The sequence below is a fragment of the Bos grunniens genome, chromosome 22 (assembly GCF_055505025.1).
Source record: "Bos grunniens cultivar Pamir isolate PY7600 chromosome 22, Bosgru_T2T1.0, whole genome shotgun sequence".
NCBI classification, from domain to species: Eukaryota; Metazoa; Chordata; class Mammalia; order Artiodactyla; family Bovidae; genus Bos; species Bos grunniens.
The window spans coordinates 33,689,495-33,709,761 of record NC_141186.1 but is presented as its reverse complement, the minus strand read 5'-3'; the positions used below and the strand labels follow the sequence as shown (position 1 = coordinate 33,709,761).

At 40.6% G+C, this 20,267-nt stretch overlaps 1 protein-coding gene across 6 annotated transcripts in view; it reads left to right on the top strand.

The window, feature by feature from the left end:
- Positions 1 to 20,267, top strand: part of TAFA1 (TAFA chemokine like family member 1) — a 601,276-nt gene that overhangs the window by 132,542 nt on the left and 448,467 nt on the right. The window lies entirely within an intron of this gene.

Genomic DNA, 20,267 nt, shown 5'->3' with positions numbered 1-20,267 from the left:
CCTGTTGAAAGCCTTTGCTGAAAAGCTTACCCAAATCTTCTAATTACATTTCCCTAAGCACATAGATGGGGAAACAGTGGAAACAGCGTCTGACTTTATTTTGGGGGGCTCCAAAATCACTGCAGATGGTGATTGCAGCCATGAAATTAAAAGATGCTTACTGCTTGGAAGAAAGTTATGACCAACCTAGATAGCATATTCAAAAGCAGAGACATTACTTTGCCAACAAAGGTCCATCTAGTCAAGGTTATGGTTTTTCCTGTGGTCATGTATGGATGTGAGAGTTGGACTGTGAAGAAAGCTGAGTGCCGAAGAATTGATGCTTTTGAACTGTGGTGTTGGAGAAGACTCTTGAGAGTCCCTTGGACTGCAAGGAGATCCAACCAGTCCATCCTAAAGGAGATCAGCCCTGGGTGTTCATTGGAAGGACTGATGCTGAAGCTGAAACTCCAATACTTTGGCCACCAGATGCAAAGAGTTGACTCAATGAAAAAGACTCTGATGCTGGGAGGGATTGGGGGCAGGAGGAGAAGGGAACGACAGAGGATGAGATGGCTGGATGGCATCACCGACTTGATGGACATAAGTTTGGGTAAACTCCAGGAGTTGGTGATGGACAGGGAGGCCTGGCGTGCTGCGATTCATGGGGTCGCAAAGAGTCGGACACGACTGAGCGACTGAACTGAACTGAGGCACATATATTTGTAAGATAGCCTGGCTAATACAGTTGTTTATCTGGGCACATTGCCACCTCTTATTTAAGAGGAGGGTGGATGGATTTCAGTGGTCATCTATCAATATCAACCAAAACATATCTCCTGGATACCTAGCTCTGGCCAAAAAAAAAAAAAGTATAATTTCTTTTCTGACATTGTTCCAGGGTTCAGTGACCATGTACTTTACATGACCGAGGTTATGCATTTGAATTTTGGCATTTCCTGATTTCCAGGCAGCATGGAAGAAGAAGCGCAGACTCTGGATTTTCAAGACCCTGGTTTAAACCCTCTGTGGCTACGGTATGAAAGAAAGAACCTGGGCAAATTGCTTACCCACTCTAAGTCTCTATTTTCTTATTTTTGATGAGCAAATTCAGTTATGAATATATAGTATCTAGCCTTGTTCTTAGAATGTAGTAGATGTTTAAGAAATTTCAGTGGTATCTGTTGAATGCTCAGAGTTGGAAGCTGACTCATAGGGCTGAAACCATTTGAGCTTGCTGGATAGCAGTTTATTTACATGGTTTGTACTCCAGTACTCTTGCCTAGAAAATCCCATGGATTGAGGAGCCTGGAAGGCTGCAGTCCATGGGGTCGCTGAGGGTCAGACATGACTGAGCGACTTCACTTTCACTTTTCACTTTGATGCATTGGAGAAGGAAATGGCAACCCACTCCAGTGTTCTTGCCTGGAGAATCCCAGGGACAGGGGAGCCTGGTGGGCTGCCATCTATGGGGTCGCACAGAGTCGGACACGACTGAAGTGACTTAGCAGTAGCAGTACATGGTTTGTGTTAAAATACAATGATGGTTTCCTCTTTCCTTTCAATCTATCAGGATTTTTCTTTTCATTTTTTATTTAGGCAACTGTAGGCATGACTGCTACTGCTAAGTCGCTTCAGTAGGCATGACTACAGCCTACAGTCATGTAGGCATGACTACAGGTGGATATTTCACACATATTTGGGGGGAGGGTAAGTGTGTATCTCATGTGTACATAAATATATTTCCTTTCACTAAAACTCAGGCAGTTATGCTGAAATGTAATAAAGGAACTGAAGTTTGCTTACATATTCTTTCAATAAGTCTCAACCAGCAGAGAGATTGGATTTCAGAAAGGTGAGCTTGTATATATTGCTCTGGTTTAGGCTAATGCCCCTCAAGAGTGAGAGACAAATGTGGTTACAGTGGGAGAGGGAAGGGGAGAGAGGCGGCACAGGCACAGGAGGTTAAGAAGTATGAATTATTAGGTGTGAAATAAGCTGTAAGGATATATTGTACAACATGGGGAATATAGCAAATATTTTATAATAACTATAAACAGGATATAACTTTTAAAAATTGTGAATCAATGTATTGTATATCTGTAACATATATAATAATATTGTGTATCAACTCTACTTCAATTTAAAAATGAGAGAAAGTATAGCTAAGGCAGCACATGATGGATCTATGTTTTCCTCACACTAGGGAAGATCAGGAGACAGAGTTCAACAGTTTACCCCACTGTAAGAAAACCCAATACCTTGAAACCCTATTTAGGAGGGGAAAAATCTTTAAACAAAGGATTGCCATTAGGGTTCTATTAAATATGACACCGTGTATATGCTTTTGAAATGTACTTTGATTTAAATCCACGGAGTCAGGACACAGTTCTTCTGTAAAGCAAGGCATCCTCACAAAAGGACAGGGTGTATTCTAGATACCCACAGAATCATGTTGTATTTAAATTAGTGGGGGCAGAACTTACGATCTCTCAGGGGTTGCTGCAGCATTTCCGCTGACAAGTTACATGCCACTTTTCTGTAGTTGGAGTGTCTATTCTTTACCTGGAACAGCTTCTCCATGGCAACCCCATTCACAGAGCGCCTTCATTACATCTCTCTTTGTAACTGAACACATTGGAAAGGAAGTCGAATATATATATTTTGTGTGCATAAAGGAGAAAGGGAGGGACGACAGGCTCTGAGGAAAGAAAAGAGGATTTTTTTTTTTTTCTCAATTTGCCTCCTTCCTGGATGGATATGTCAAAAAGAAATGAAAATCACCAGTACTTTGGATTCTTTGATTCGTTAGTGAGCGTCCCGATGAGATATGGTCTGGACCAAAATTCGTATGTATCTCAGTTGATACTAAGCTTTGACCCAGTGGTTTTCTGAAATTTTAGTCGCCTTTTCACCTGTTCATTGAGGACTGTCTTTAGCCACCCAGGCCTGGAGCATTTGGTTGAGGGGGAAATCCCAGAATAGTGTTTTCAAGGACATAAGTTGTCAGGAGAGAAAAGTGAAAACACTAGAATGAATGATTTTTCCATTATTTCAGGAAAATACTGTTTTCTAGGCTTTTTTTTCCAAGGTGTAAATAAGAGTACTGTGTAGGAAAATCTCTCTCTTCACATGGTATAATTTAAGAGGCTCCTCTAAACAAAAAAACAACACAAAAAAAATTGTCAGGAATTCACTTTACTCCATACAAATGCCCTGATTATTTTTTTCTAAGTCTTCTATTTTTCATCATTCTTTCAATTTTATGATTAAATGGAGGAGTAAGCACTGACTAGGTATTGACCTTCCTTCAATGTTGTGTCTTTCTTAAATAATTTATCCCATCAGATTATATTCAGCCAATGAGAGCTGGATTTTAAATCAAGAAAGTATAGTGCACATCACAGAATGCCTGTAAGTAACAACAGCAGTAGGGGATACAATATTGCATGAAAGAAGGTTCTAGAAAATAGGAAGCCCTGGAGTACGCAAAAAAACCCAGATCAGTAAATTGATGAGTGCAGAGGTTTTCTTGCTCTGAAATTTTGCTATAGTGTGAATTCAGTTCAGTTCAGTTCAGTCGCTCAGTCGTGTCTGACTCTTTGCAACCCCATGGACTGCAGCACGCCAGGTCTCCCTGTTCATCACCAACTCCCAGAGTTTACTCAAACTCATGTCCATTGAGTCGGTGATGCCATCCAACCATCTCATCCTCTGTCGTCCCCTTCTCCTCCTGCCTTCAATCTTTCCCAGCATCAGGGTCTTTTCAAATGAGTCAGCTCTTCGCATCAGGTGGCCAAAGTATTGGAGTGTGAGCATCAGTCCTTCCAATGAATATTCAGGACTAATTTCCTTTAGGATAGACTGGTTGGATCTCCTTGCAGTCCAAGGGACTCTCTAGAGCTTTCTCCAATACCACAGTTCAAAAGCATCAATTCTTTGGTGCTCTGCTTTCTTTATAATCCAACTCTCACATCCATACATGAACTACTGGAAAAACCATAGCTTTGACTAGACAGACCTAGAGTGAAATAGAGAACAATAAATGGAAAGGTTGCCTATCACACAAGTCGTCTCCCCTGATATTCATTCTCTTTGGACCTGTAGTTGTGCTGGTCAACGTGTTTGGTTAGAAAGTTAGGGTGTAACAATAAATCATGCGAGAGATGTAGAGAAAGGCCCGAATGAGCCATCTTGTCATCTGGCTGACACTAAAGCTTGATATTTTCCCATAAAGACTGGTGAGTGAAAATTGGATCTGTGATATTTGGCAAGAAATGGCAATGTTGTTGTATTGGTAACAGGGTAATAAACATGTCCAAATCCATCTCTTGACAACCCACAGATACATTTATTAAAGGTATTTTCTTGTCACCAAATATCCTGTTAACACACATGATTTAAAAAAAAAAAACAAAACACACATGATTAACCTTAGCTACCATTTAGAGTGAAAAAAATGTGGATCCAACAAACAGATGATTACCTCCAAAATATTAGGGCAAAGAACTTGAAAATGTGTAATAAAGTATGTTTTTGCAGGTGCCCCATGTATAAGCCTCCTCCTACCTAGGAATCATGAGAAGTGTTATATGGCAGCGGCATCTGTTGTTCATTGAATATCCATGTGCCCTGCCCCAACATTTTCCCATCTTTTGGCATTTGGGAAATGGACTGTGGACTTAGCACTGTGGACTTAGCACTGTGGACTAAGGCCAATGGACTAAGAGCAGAATTGGTGTGTTCTTTGTGGGCTGAAGCATTTGAGCCAATGCAAGATCCCCCAGGTTTTACATCGCTTGCCATGGGTATCCTGCAACATGATGGAGCCACAGGGCAGAAGGATAGGATACATACTGAAAACACATGCATAAATGTATGGAGTTTGGAAATGCAGGAATGGTGCCCATCCTGCATCAGATTCTGTGGCATAAGTCAGAGCTTCTAGCACTTTCTCTATCCTGACTAATAAACCTGAATGTTTGTTACTCAGTCTGAATTTCTGCAGCCACTTGTTTAGTATGAAGGAAGCTTATGGAGCAGGTGTTATGGTTGTAGGCTTTGTGGTTAAACTGAGCGGGATCGGAATCCTAACTCTACCACTTACAAGGTGATAGATGATGGGAAAGTGATTTGCTATCTCAGGGCCTCAGTTTCTTCATGTGTAACATGCAAACTCCTTACACAGGGGCACTTAGCCTTTAGTGCTCAGCACAAGATGTGTATTCAGCAGTACTGGCAGTTGTCTTTGTTGTTACCAATAGTTGGTTTCTGTGATAGTGAGGCTGCATTTAGTAGGGAACTGAATCATTGCAAATCTTTTCCAGGTAGAATTAGGATATGTTTGACATTGCTGGAAGTTGCTAGAACTGGTGGAATTGGGGCTCTGAATGCCATGATCAAAGGGAGAAAATCTGAATGACTCAGGATGTGACAGTTCCTCTGCTCTTTTAATTACTGTTCCTGAGTGTGGCCGTGTAGAATCAGATTGTTTTTGTCTTCTATTTTAGATTTGCATGGATGTACCTTTAGAATTCTGGAAACTATTAACTTATTTCAATTGTTAAGGAGGTCCAATGGGAAATGAATTTCTACTGTGTTGTTACATCCATTATTATATATAATATTTATTTATGTTAACACATGCAAACATTGACATACCAAATACCAGGTCAATTAACCATAGAAATTAATTGTATATGTAAATAGCAGTAAATGGAGAAATATGCACCGCTGGAAATTAGAGTTGGGAATAGGTTCTATAAAGTGAGCACTGTTTCAATAATATGTGGGTATGAATAATTCCCCTTGAAATACCAAAGTAATAATGTACTGTAAGCATTGCTTTCCTCTGCAGAATTTGCCAGGAATTCAGTGGGAGACAAGTAACATTATGGGAAAATATTGATTCACTGCAGGCACAGTGAGTCTAGTTATGATAAAGAAAGTCTGTGGCCATTTCTTTTCTCACTGTATTCTTATTTGGAAACTAACTGTGTGGAATTGCTTACAGTAATTGGAATATTTATGTTGCTTCATTTGATGAAGGAACTAGAAAATTCCTTGATGAAGGTATTGATGAAGGATGAACTAGAAAATTCCTTGGGCCTCAACAATTTTTTCATGCCCTACATACCTGAAGGTCATGAAAAAGTTGAGCTCACACAGTTATGTCAGATCTGGCTTTTGCATTTTGATTATGCATGGAGTCTGGTGTAGGAATATCTTCCAATCAGTAGCAAAACTTATCTTACTTATTTGCACTCATCTTCTGTTCCATCTCAGTCCGTGTCAACACGGGACGCTGAGCATTTAGTGGTTAAGAGATAAGCTCTTCCACAATGGCTGATTCCTCTGCCTTTTAGCTCTGTGTGACTTGTGAGCCTCATTTTTCTTATCTGCAAAATGGGGATGATAATGAAACTAAACTGATTGTGAATTGTCAGGACTAAATGACATAATGCACGTGAAATTCAAATAAGTCCTCCTTAAACACCAGGTATCACCTAACTCTCCTTTCCTGTGTACCCTGGGCTCAGTTTCACAGTTGAATCTCCAATTGCAGTGAATAACACATACTATATTAGTGAAATCAGTCTCAAGTTCCAGCCTGTCACACCATCTGTCTCTTCAAAACTTAGTTGGGAGGGTTATTTGGTGACAGTAGCACTTGACATGAATCATCAGAATTGATTCAGAAAATGAGGCAGCTTGGGGGCCAGTGCCCCTCTTTATTCATTGCACACAAAGGTGATCTGTTTCTGAAACTTTGAAGGACGAGAACCAGGCCTTTTACAGAGGTAGCTGAGTATGATGCAGTCTGACTAGAATAGCAAAATAAATCTCCTCTTCCACAAAGCCCTTCCAGATTAAACTACTGCATATCCCAATCAATAATCACACCTTTTGGTACTGAAATGACAGTCATCCGAAATGATATATACTACTTTGGAATTACACATTTCTTAATGGAAGTGCATCTGTCACCAGCTCTTCCCATCTGTGAACTTTTTTTTGATTGGCCACTATTTACAAGGCTCTGTGCTAAATACTTTCCTGCCATTTCTAGAGGTGCATCCTTGGTCAAGTTCCTGAACCCACTGTGTCACCATGTGTAAAATGGAGATAATAAGAGAACCTACCTCACAGAATTTGGTATGAGGATTCAATGCATGAAAGCACATTTTTAGAGTAGGCATGGGGCAAACTGAAAATGTTCAGTGGGCAATAGTCACGGTGACCACTTTACAGATGAGGAAATGGTCTCAGGAGAGTTAGACAGTTTGCTTAGGGATTTAGAGCTCACTCTGTCTACCTTTAAAGTCTCAGAATTTAGGTCTTTTGTTGTTGTTCAGTTGCTAAGCCATGTCCGACTCTTTGCAACCACATGGATGGCAGCTCATCAGGCTTCACTGTCCTTCACTATGTATCACACATGCCCAAACCCATGTCCATTGAGTTGGTGATGCCATCCAACCATCTCATCCTCGGTCTTTTACTACCCTGCTTCATAGCATCCATTGTAAATAACTACAAGTCCAGGGACTGCCATCCTTAAAAGCTCCTTACTGTCAGTTGAAGTGAGCCCAGCGAGCTTAAGAAGAAATGTACCAAATCTTTGTTGGAAATAGACAACAGCAGAAGTGCCCTAGAATAAATCCAGATTTCTGCTGTCTGAAATTCTGAGACCATGGAGTTATGGAACCTTGTACCTAAGCTAAGTCTCCTCTTCTTACTTTGACAGTCTGAACTCTTTGGAGCATGAGAATAACTAGAGGGGAGCCACAGGTCAGATGCTGGCAGGAACTTGTGAGAGTCTACTTTTCTCATGCAGCCAAGCAGCTCCATGAGAGACAGCCGACGTGGCACATGGCACCTATTTCCAAGGAGGATAATTTCAAACAAGACTAAAATAGCACACAAGAAAAAAAAACTCCTTTCAGCCCAGCTGTGCATAATCTATTCTCATTTCAACCCCTGCTCAACTCATTCCATAACCACCCATGTAATATACACGGAAGAAAGAAAGGAGGTAAGTCCTTTATCAAGAAAGAGAACATGGGTGGTCAGCAAGTGCAGTGGGTGCTCCTGATTTTGCCTGATTGGCATCTATTCTGCCTTTTCCTGGTTACTCCTCTGCCCCCTCAGTCTACCTGGTTCAGGTGTGGTGCCAATTGCAGGAGTAAGCACATGATCCAAGCCTGAGCAAGGCGAACTAAATACTGAGACTTTCACCAGAGTGACTGGGAAACACACGTTATGTCTGCTGGGCTTGATAGTGAAAGAATGTATGTTTGAACCTCCTGGGGGTCACCACTGCAGAAGGCCTTGATGAGAGGGAAGTCAACAGCAAGGAAAGAAAAGTCAAGAGATGGAAAGGCAGATTCCCAATGATCTCTTGAGCAACAGGAGTCTGCCTAACCTAAAGCTTTCCACTGGGCTTCTCATCTATGATAAGAGTCGACAGATGTCTTCCTATTTATTCCTTTCAGCAGTTTTGACTTTCAATCACCTGCCACTGAAAGAGACCAGATTAGCAAATTTGAGATATCTTCCCTCCCAGGTCACTTTTGATCACACTTCTTGTGATCACTTGGAATTATTTGAGACCATGTAAGTTGTCTTTGAAGAATCTGAGGTCACTGAGCTCCTTGACTCTTGGATTTAACTCAAAATTTTGAAGATTATGCAAGTTTTATTGGGAAAAGTGAAGAGTCTATGTCAAGGAGAATAGAGATTATCTATCTACAGGACACTTTTATTTCATACATGAGAAAAGAATAATAATTAATAGAAAAAAATTTTTATGACTCATTCAAGTTCCTCAAAGTCTCAAAAGAGAGGTATTAATATCAATCTCTATTGCATATGGGAAAAAGCAGAACCTGGACAAATTAAATAAGCTGCCCAAGATGACATAGTTAATAGCTGGTGTGCCTGGGATTCAGAAGCATATAATCTTATTTGCACATGGCAGAAAGGCAAGCTGGAGACCTGTAACCTTCTTCATGCCAGGGCATCTTTAATCCAGATCTGATGCTTTGGTGTGGAGCCCACAGCTCTTCCCGTACTTTGGTTTCCATGGTGCGCCTTGCATCTACATTCCTTGAACATTCTTGCATTTGCTGGGGGTGGGAAGCCTTTCTCCAGCCCTCAGCTTCAGATGCTGCCCACCCAACCATCTGTGGCAACAGATTTGTGTGTTATCAATTAAAGTCTAAAGGAAGTTGGCAAAACCTCCTACTCTAACAGGATGGGCTAAAGCAGTTCCTGTTAAAACAGAAATGGGTTGTGTCTGTGATATTGGTAATTGGTAGCTTTCCAAGAGCACTTTAAATACACCCCGTGCCATGAATTGCTCAGCTTTGATTCTCTTTAAGACATTCCCCTCAGACAGAGGTGGCTCATTTCCAAGGAGTGGACCATGCAGAACTACATAGGGTTCTCCTTGTGGAACTCAAAGCAACATCCACAATTAACAGAATCTGGCTGGCCTGAGGTTTTTCACTTTGGGACTCACTTTGGAAACCACAATTTTTTTTTTTTTTAATCTACAACATCTTCATACATATGGTGTGTTGTGCCCCATTTATAGTCACCAAGACTTCTTAGTTTCAGCTGCTCTGGAAGACTATCTATGTTTGTGAGAGGCCTTACTCAGGGACTCCAAAATATCATGTATATGAAATAGCCTGTAATTTTAAGACAGACCATCTCTAGCACATGCCCCTAATTCTGTGACAATCTGTCTCGCTGTTTTTACATAACTAGATGATTTGAATTTTCACATAGAGATTTGCAAAATAAATCTGAGTGCTAAGTGCTTAGTCACTCAGTCGTGTCTGACTCTTTGCAACCCCATGAATAGTAGCCTGCCAGGCTCCTCTGTCCCTGGCATTATCCAGGCAAGAATACTGGAATGGGTTGCCATTTCCTTCTCCAGGGGATCTTTCCAACCCAAGGATTGAACCAGAGTCTCCTGTGTCTCTTGCATTGCAGGTGGATTATCTACCCACTGCACCATTGAGGAAGCCCCCTGCAAAATGTCTACTATATGCAATTCTCTGTGATAGGCCCTAGGGGAATAGAAATTAACCATGTATGGTTCCTGCCTTCATGAAAAAATGTACTGTCCAATATATGACTGGCTAGTCAATAGAGAATTAGGTCGTTCTGACTACCAAAAAAAAAAAAAAGAGTTCCACATCATCTTATGAAGAAATGTGTTTCTGAACTTCTGAACCATGGAACTTCAGTCCCACTATAGGTAGGTCCTTGTGCTGTATAGCAAAATGCAAGGAAAGATGCTCTCGCCTGCTCATTGCTCTGTTTCTCAATCTCGGTGTGTTTACTTGGGGGCCTGATAATTCTTTCTTATTGGGCTACCCTGGCATTTTATGGTGTTTAGGGGTATCCCTGGCCTCCACCTACTAGGTACCCTTATGGTTCAGCTGGTAAAGAATCTGCCTGCAATGCAGGAGACCTGGGTTTGATCCCTGGGTTGGGAAGATCCCCTGGAGAAGGGAAAGGCTACCCACTCCAGTATTCTAGCCTGGAGAATTCCATGGACTGTATAGCCTATGGGGTCACAGAGAGTTGGACACGACTGAGTGACTTTCACTTTCACTAGCCTCCACCCACTAGATGCCAGTAGCAACCTCCTGTCCAGTTGTGACAATCAAAAGAGTGATCCAGACATTGTCAAATGTCCCCTGGGTGGTTGGCTGGCTGCGGAGGAGGAAGGGCAAAGTCACTCCCAGTTGAGAACTAAGACCAAAGGTAAATGCATAAGAGTGGAGAAGTTTTCATGTGTTGATCCACAGAAAAATCTGCTTCCCAGTATTTTCTAAAAGAGAATGAATTTGTCCTATGGTGGTCCAATTTAATGGGGAAAGGTGAGTCCTTCCTAGAGACAGAGGAATGGACTAAGTGACCTCCCAAGATCCCTATGGACCCTCGAACTCTTGGACACTGTTTATTCATGACCTGGCCTGATTCCTCTCTCTTTCTGTCCCTGTGGGCCTGTACTAATGATAATGCTCGTCAGCAGCCTTACCATCCAGCACACCTTTATGTCCGCAGGAAGCCTGGAGGGGTCTTTTTTTTGAGAAAACTTGGCAGAAACATTTTTTTTTTTGAAACAGAGAGAAGAAAAATTAAATCTCAGGGTTGTGGAAAAATAACTTTCTGTGCTCTTAGGTACCAAAATCGACCATTTGTTAGAACTGAGCTTCTGCTAAAGTGTGAAAAATTCTTGGAAGGCATTTCCTCAATTTTGTCATTGTTGTTTTATCAGTTCATTTCCATGAGCCCTCTAGCTTGCTGTCTGTCAGCTGTCTAGGCTAGGCTAGCCAGCTAGAAGTATACCTCTCATCTTTTATTCTTAAGGTCCTAACATTTATCCCACGGTTGGTAAGCGGGTTGTGCTGCTGCAAAGAAGCTCAGGATTTCAAAGTTTTAAGACCTGGTTTTGAACCTTATCACCATTACTTCTGGACTTGGAGATTTTAGGAAATATTCTTAAAATTTTCTGCCTTCTTCTGTCCCTAAAACTGGAGATGGTAAAATTTTCCACTAGACCACAGTGAGGATAAAATAGAGAGTAGCTGTTTGTAGATTTCACAATGACTATGCAAAGTATTTGTCAACATGATTAGACATTGTAATCATGTAACAAATATTTGTTCAATTATTGTCCACTTATGCAGGGTTCTTAATTTCAAATTAGGGCAAACCAAGACCATGTCCCCTAGAAACATATTCTAGCCACAGTTTTAAAAAAAATTTTATGTATTTATTTTTATTTATATTTGGCTGTGCTGCATCTTCGTTGCTGGGCCGGCTTTCCTGTAGTTGCAGCAAGTACAGGCTACTCTCTAATTGCGGTGCTCAAGCTTCTCATTGCGGTGGCTTCTCTTGTCGTTCCTGGGCTCATGGGCCCAGGCTTAACTGTCATGGTGCACGGGCTTTGTTGTTCAGCGGCATATGGGATCTTCCCAGACCAGGGGTCAAATCCATGTCTCCTGCACTCGCAGGTGGATTCTTTAGCACTGAGCCACCAGGGAAGCCATACCACACTTTCTATAGCTAATCTGTTGTCAAACATAATTCCTAAACTCTCCTGTAATTTCCCACCTCAATATTCTATCCTATTCTATAGATTTTTAAAAGTCAGCTTTTCTGTAGTAAGAACATACTCTCTGGAGTTAGATTTACAGTCAAATCCCAACTCTACTATTTGATGTTGAGTATATAGCATCATTTATAAATCCTTAAAAATCCCCTTGTCTTTATCAGTAAATGGGGATGATAATAGATGTTGATAATATAATGACTGTAAAGTGACTTGAAGATTCCTAGACTCTATTAAGTGCTCAAAAAGTGTTACTGATAAACTTGACTAATAAGAGTTCTTTGACAAAACTGAGAATACAAAGGCTCTGTCTTCCACATAGTAGAGTGTCAATTTTGAAAAGACTTCTTGGGTCTGTATAACTCTGGGGACACCATGCACTCTATGTCGTATGTGACTGGCGCCCCCTGGAGTTGTAGAGCCACAGCCCAGGGTTTTCCTGCCTTTCGGGGGAATGATAAAGATACACTGCAGAAGAAATTACTGTTGATGCATGAAGGTTTCCTCAAAGCCAGAATGAAGAAACCCAGGAAGGGGTTTAAAAAGTGATGGATGAGAGTAGGGCTTCTTAAATTTTAATGCATCTAGTCTTTCTTGAGGATCTTGTCAAAATGCAATCTATGGTTTAGTGGGTCTAGAACAAGACCTGAGATTCTATGTTTGTAACAATTTTTCCGAGCTGCCTCTGAGGCTGTTACAGGAACCACACAGTATAGCAAGGTTCTAGACTAGAAAGATTATCTTCATCACATCTTTTTTCTTTAGGTGCTGTCCTTCTTTTTAGGAGGTGCCTTAGGGTGTTACTGAATTCAGACTCCATCAAAATATCCCTTCTCCTGTCCCAGAACTCATTAAGTCACTGTGGAACAAGTCCTTGAAGGTGTTCAACCTCAATGCTGCTGCTGCTGCTGCTAAGTCGCTTCAGTCGTGAGTAACTCTGTGCGACACCATAGACGGCAGCCCACTAGGCTCCTCTGTCCCTGCGATTCTCCAGGCAAGAATACTGAAGTGGGTTGCCATTTCCTTCTCCAATGCATGGAAGTGAAAAGTGAAAGTGAAGTCTCTCAGTTGTGCCCAACTCTTAGCGACCCCATGGACTGGAGCCTACCAGGCTCCTCCGTCCATGGGATTTTCCAGGCAAGAGAACTGGAGTGGGGTGCCATTGCCTTCTCCTCAAAGGACTCTAGAGTGAAATAAATATGCCCAACACTATAAACTTCCCATCTTGGAGACCCACAGGATACAAGAGTGTATTAAAAACTCAGAAATCCTACTGTCAAGAAACTAGCTAAAAAAACATTATACATGGTTAAATATAGAATGGTGGTGGTGGTTTAGTCTCTAAGTTGTGTCCATCTCTTACGACCCCATGGATTGTAGCCCACCAGCTTTTTCTGCCCACGGGGTTTCCCCAGAAAGAATACTGGAATGGTTGCTGTTTACTTCTCTAAAATATAGAATATCTCTTACATATTCTGCAAGTGTCTTCAAACTAGGTTGGTTACAATATCTGAGTCTTAGGGACAGGCCCCAGATATCAGATATTGCCTCCCCAGGTGATTCCAATGTGTAATGGGGACAATGGTAAAGAGGACATTCGACAATACATAGAGCTCGGGCTCGTTTGGGGGAATTCCTGGCGGCCCAGGGGTTAGGTCTCCAGAGTTTCACTGTTGAGGGCCCAGGTGCAATCGCTGGTCAGGGAACTAAGATCTCACAAGCCACACAGCCAAAAAATAGGAAAAACTAGATCCCCCTTAGGGAGTCAAAACACTTCATATAAAAACACATTGCTGAATCTAATGCTAAAGATGACAACTCCTGAATTGTTAGGCCTACATTTATACAATAGGTGCCTTGTTTGAACAGATTTAAATGGCTTAAATCAGGCTGGGAATATGGGGACAGTGGAGCTGACAGATTGGGTAAGGAAAAACCGCAAGAACTTTGCAACACTCTCAAACCCTCTATACTATTGACTACATATCTCTGTCTGCTATAGGCTCTGACCTGATAATTTTCTTACCATCCTTAAAATATTTGAAAGAGAGATATTTTTCATAGCTATACTGGACTCGAGCTCTACTCTTGGCTCTTTTATCCATTTAATGATAGACCTTTAGCAAAGACATTTAGTTCTTCTTGCCATGTTCCTTAGGTATCAAGTGGGACTCACAACTGTCCTGTCTGCATCTCAGACCTGTTGTGCAAAGTAAGTGGGACCTCCAATGCAGAGAAAACACTTGGTAAACTATTGAACCAAACACATATAAAATGTTATGAAATATTCTCATTGTGCAAGGCAAATGTCATGTACGTTTCTGAGGATTTGCTATGTTGTTTGATGTCTTCATTTGCTGCAGAAATTTGTTTAGTAAAAAAGCAGGACTCTGTGCTTCTGCCAGTATTCTTATATATTTTACTTCTACCCAATACCTGGGTACGTATCGATTCTAATGGAAAAAGGCAGGAGAAATTTTATCTGGTATTTCTAACGAATAGCCACAGATAGATTTATCATTTGCTTCTCTTAAAGGTGATTGGTCTCTGACCAATGGATCATGTCCCCAAATAGTTCCATAATGTGTCACAAATTCACCCTACCACAGACAGAAATATGACCTTTTAATGACCATTTGAAGTAATACAGCAGTCTCTACCTCACTAGAAGCCTTATGTATTTAACATCTCTCTCCTGTGCATTTCGAACCAGTGTTTTCTACTTGCTAGGTCCCTCATAATGAGCAATAAACTTTGACACATGTTCAGAGTAGTTTGTTTAAGAAATTCTGTGTTGACAGCATATTTGCATTGTCCTTTCCTCCTACATTTAAGGAATAGGAACCAAAATACCTAACATGAGGGCAGACCCTTGACCTCTCATCTATGAAATGATGGGCAGTTGAGAAAGTCATTTCTAAAGCATGTTACAGAGGTTTCAGCAAAACATTTGGCCTGGATCCCTGTAACTTCTCAGCTCTGTCTCCATCACGTCCTCCGCTATTTTCAGCTTTCCTCCCAACTCTGGTAGCTTTTCTAAAGTGGCCTCCAAATTCATCCTCATCAAGTACTGGAGAATTCCAAGTGCAGCTCTGGTCAGCTTTCTCCAGGGAGGTAAAGCTACAGGGCCTCCCAGCAATGTACAGGGCATCTCTCATGCAAGGGATTTTTATCAAAATTATGTTTATTCAAGTCCAGGGTAGTTTGTAAAACTTCAGTCCCACAAGAGTATCTGTTTCAAAATACCCAAATGAAAGAAAATTCTTCTAAGTAAACGATAAGCCCAAGAGTTGGGATTTTTACACACACACACACACACTTTAAAAATTAGCAGTGTTTATTTTTTGTCCAGCCCTTTAATACTTATTTATTTCATCTATTTGGGTATAATGCTGTCAGTACTGTATCTACTGCTGACTAGAATATGGAGTGTTTTACGTGTGCCTGGACATAATGCACTTCCCATGCATTGTCTCATTTCATCATCTTGACAATCGTATGTGATGGATGATGTTCTTATCCCAGTTTATGGTTAAGGAAACCAAGGCTTGGAGTTGTTAATAGTTAAAAATTCACTCACTGCTTTCTCAGTGCCAGTCATTATTTGAAGCACTTTACATGCATTAACTCAATCTTTTCAACCTCGCGAGGTAGGCATATTATTATCCTATTTAATGGATGAAGACATTGAGATATAGATATAGAAACCTTACCTCAGTTTTCTAGCTAGCAATGTCAAAAGTGGGCCCAGTGTGTACATTTCTAAAGCTTATGTGTAAGCTCACTTCTCTCTTGATGGGAAACTAGAAGTTGGAGACATGGGAGACAGAACTGGGTTCTGGGTTGTCTGCCATATTCTGTCCTTTACCCTGACATATAACTCCACCCATAAAACTGTCATTTATTTCAGTGGATATGCTGCAAAGGAAATGAAGCAAAATCTCTAGTGCTGAGAGGCAAATACTGTAATCATCTGCACGACTTGATTCTTTATTCCAGTAATATGAAAATTGTCAATTATGGATGAATTATGGATGCTACAGATACCTGTAATTTGTGGCTGCAGTTTTGTAAACACATGCAGCTGCCTTTAATTTTATTTTACCAGTCATGTAATTCATTAGCACACACCTGCAGTTACCAAAGATAAGGAGGCTAATGAAGCTAGTTTTCAGTTTCCACTATTTATGTTTTATGCACCTCTCTGTTTAATTACCACTCTCAGAGGTTGAGAAATTGGTTAAAAACAGATGCATTTCAAGAAGGAGCCTGGTGATTATCCTTTAAGAACATACTCAAATTTCCACCTCAGCCATTGACTTAAATCATTGCTTTATCAGCCAAAGCCCAGGCATTTTGGAAAAGGAGAGGACTGTGAAATTGATTTTTTTTTTTTTTTCTTCTTGCAACTGTTATGGCAGCAAAGGCTAAAAATGTATTTGGGAGATAGCCCTTGAAGGTCCATTAACATCAGAGCCATTGTTAATGCTCATGGGTTCTTGCTGCTCCACCATGTGTACCTGCAAAGCCAGTGAAGGAAATGAAGGCATGCAGCACTGGACCGGCAGGAAGTACTTTCTTAAGCCTGCCTCTTCTTTATTTCTTTCGCCACTTGTTGAAATTAATTGAAATTAATGCCTTGGGTTCTTTCTGATTGTTTCTTCTCCCTACTCTCATGTCTATAGAAATATGAAATATTTTGTATGTTTTTTCCTATCCTCATCTTGCTAATTATTTTTAAAAGTAGTATCTCCATGGTGAAACCACAGTAATAAGAATAATAGTGCACTCATCCTATGTTAACCATTCTATTAAATATTTTACATCAGATATTTCATTGAGTCCTGAACACAACCTAATGAGATTGGCTTCATTTTCCTCTGGAAACCAGAAGCTAAGTGACTCATCAATGTCGTGGCTCTTCTAGTAAATGGGACCTTGGTAATTTAAACTTGGAACAACCAGTCCTTCTTCAAAGCCTGTCCTCCATGTCAGGATGACTTGGAGGTATGCTTATTTCAGGTATACACAGATATATACAGGTATGCTCGTTTCCTCTACAACTTTCACCATGAACATCCTCCCTTGTGTAGCTATGCCTATCATACAAGCTGCTAAACCAGTTCCATTGCCTACTCACTTCCGTATTTAGGGCATTGTTATTCTTTTTTCAACAGGGAAAGTTTAGGGCATTGCTATTTAATGTACAAGACTTTTCAGTGTGAGGCCTAAAACTGTACTGGTAAGCCATTAAACTTAAGGACATTAGTCCTAAGTGGCTTTAGGCAAGATAATAGGTGAGGTAGGATTTTTTTTTTTTTTTTTTGGTATTTTCCCATCCTTTGTACACCAGAACTTTTATCAGGCTGAGTCTGTGTCCTCTTTTCCACACCAAAATTTATATATTCTGTGTTTCATTGCTTCAAGGTCTTGTATATTTCTAATTAGTAATAATTGGTTTATCTGAGAAGCTAATCCATGTAAATGAATTACTGATAGATACCATTGTTGGAATCTTACTGTATGACAGGGTTTGTGCTAAATACTTTACAAGCTTTATCTTGCAAAGCCCTCTATGATGGCTTTATTATCTTCATTTGTAAATTAGGAAGCTGAAGCATAAAAAGATTAAAAGATTACCCTTTGTCCCACGTATTGCCTGTAGGCAGTAGAAACAGGATTTGAAATTCATTTGTATATTATTTTAGTCCCTGAGTTCTCATCCACTTGTCACAGTACTATTTCATAAGGTTTGGCTACCTGTATCAAAATCATCTAGGCTGCTTGATGAGAATGGTGATTTGTGGAGTGCTCAAAGGTCTCCTAAATCAGAATCTATCAATAAAGAGCTTCAGTTCAGTTCAGTTCGGTTCACTCGCTCAGTCGTGTCCGACTCTTTGTGACCCCATGAATCACAGCACGCCAGGCCTCCCTGTCCATCACCATCTACCGGAGTTCACTCAGACTCACGTCCTTCAAGTCGGTGATGCCATCCAGCCATCTCATCCTCTGTCGTCCTCTTTTCCTCCTGCCCCCAATCCCTTCCAGCATCAGAGTCTTTTCCAATAAGTCAACTCTTCGCGTGAGGTGGCCAAAGTACTGGAGTTTCAGCTTTAGCATCATTCCTTCCAAAGAACACCCGGGGCTGACCTCCTTTAGAATGGACTGGCTGGATCTCCTTGCAGTCCAAGGGACTCTCAAGAGTCTTCTCCAACACCACAGTTCAAAAGCATCAATTCTTTGGTGCTCAGCCTTCTTCACAGTCCAACTCTCACATTCATACATGACCACTGGAAAAACCATAGCCTTGACTAGACGGACCTTTGTTGGCAAAGTAATGTCTCTGCTTTTCAATATGCTATCTAGGTTGGTCATAACTTTTCTCCCAAGGAGTAAACGTCTTTTAGTTTCACGGCTGCAGTCACCATCTGCAGTGATTTTGGAGCCCAAAAAGATAAAGAGCTTAGGAATCTGCAATTTTTACCATTTTCCAAACTGTCCCTGGAATCCATATAAGTTTTACTTGGGTTAAAAAGCTCATGACTTTTTGGTAAGTCCCTCAAAAAGTAACCACTAGTATGGTGACACTGGTATAAATCAGTGAGTGAAACAATTTTGGACAGCTTATAATAAATGATACCTGAATACACCACTGCCAGGAAATCTGACCCTGTTGCTATCAGCTTAATTCATCCCCATGATATTAGACTTGTTACTTTTAGAGAAACCTAATGGTGACTGGAAGAAGCATAAAAGGTAATTGATTTGCTTATGTACAATACATTTTGATCAAGGTGCTTACACACAGAATGAACTGTGCTTTGGGTCACCTCTTCTATGTTTGGGCTTCATTCTTAGGTAGCAACTTCCAAGGAGGGATGGGGTTGCCTCCACCATCTCCAGGTTTATCTACTGCCAGGTTAGAATTTCCAATGGGAAGAGTACATCTTTCAACAAAATTCCTTCAAGAGCCAGATTACTACCATAACCTCCCTGAACTAAAGAAAAGAAGGGGATGGCATGCCCCCCCACCAAGTTTGGCTAGACTTGGATCCTGTCCACAAGATTCTGAAACTGCAGGGAAGAGGGAGTGAAAGGTGGAATCTAGCCATTGATGAACCATAAGAACTGATGGCAAGAGAGGCTTGGTTCCCAAGGGAAACTTGAGTCTTAATACTCCTAGTAAAGGGAATGATGGACAGGCAAATCAGTAATTATCCTTTTACCATGAATAAGTAAAACAAGCCACACTCTGCTCATGGCTCTGCTATTGTTTTTCTCCTTGGTGTTTGAATGTAGTATAATTTTCTTAGCAAATATTTTTAAATGTTATAAAATCTAATGTAATCTGGTGCTCTGTGAGGTACATCTCCCTACAGATCAATATTCACATCAGATTCAATTAGTGTTCTAATAGAATTTATTTCCCAGATGCTTCAAATCAGTTAAATGGAAAAAGTGGCCACGATAGTTCATAGGACACATTAAAGGACCAGCTAAAAACTGCTGCAGGTTGAGGGCAACAGGATCGTCCTAACTGGAAGCTGACAAAGAGGCCAGATGAGGGGCTGGAGAGAACAGGGACTTTGTATGAAAGTTGAACTATATGGATCAAAATGAGGGTGTTTCTTACATGTAATTTGAAAAGCTCTCCTATAGCTTTGAAGAATTTTGGAATTGAGTTCTTAAAGTAAGTTTATTTCATTTGTTCATATTTTATTTATTTTAAACCTCCAGGTATTAGCATCATGCATATTTTCAGAGAGCACTTCATGGGTGGTTAAGATTCTTATACTGGTCTGATCAATCTCTGGTGTTCTCCTGGTAGAATGGCTGAGATGGCAACTCTAACCTTGACCCTTTTCTGGAGCGAGAGAACCATGTCATATGATTCCAATGAATTTGTTATTAAAACAACCTGTGATGTAAAATACTTGCTTTTTATGATGCTTTTTGCTGGTATGTTACTTAGACTGTTACATGGAAAATCCAATTTTTGTAATATTAAAGCTGTGCACAAACTTAAGTGTGAATCATATATTCTACATGTTCTTTAAATTAATTTTGTTTTCTTTCCTTCACATTTTAGGGCTGATGACAAATTCTGTGTCAGGTGTTTTATTAATCAGTAATTAATGTTAGCCATTGTATTAAT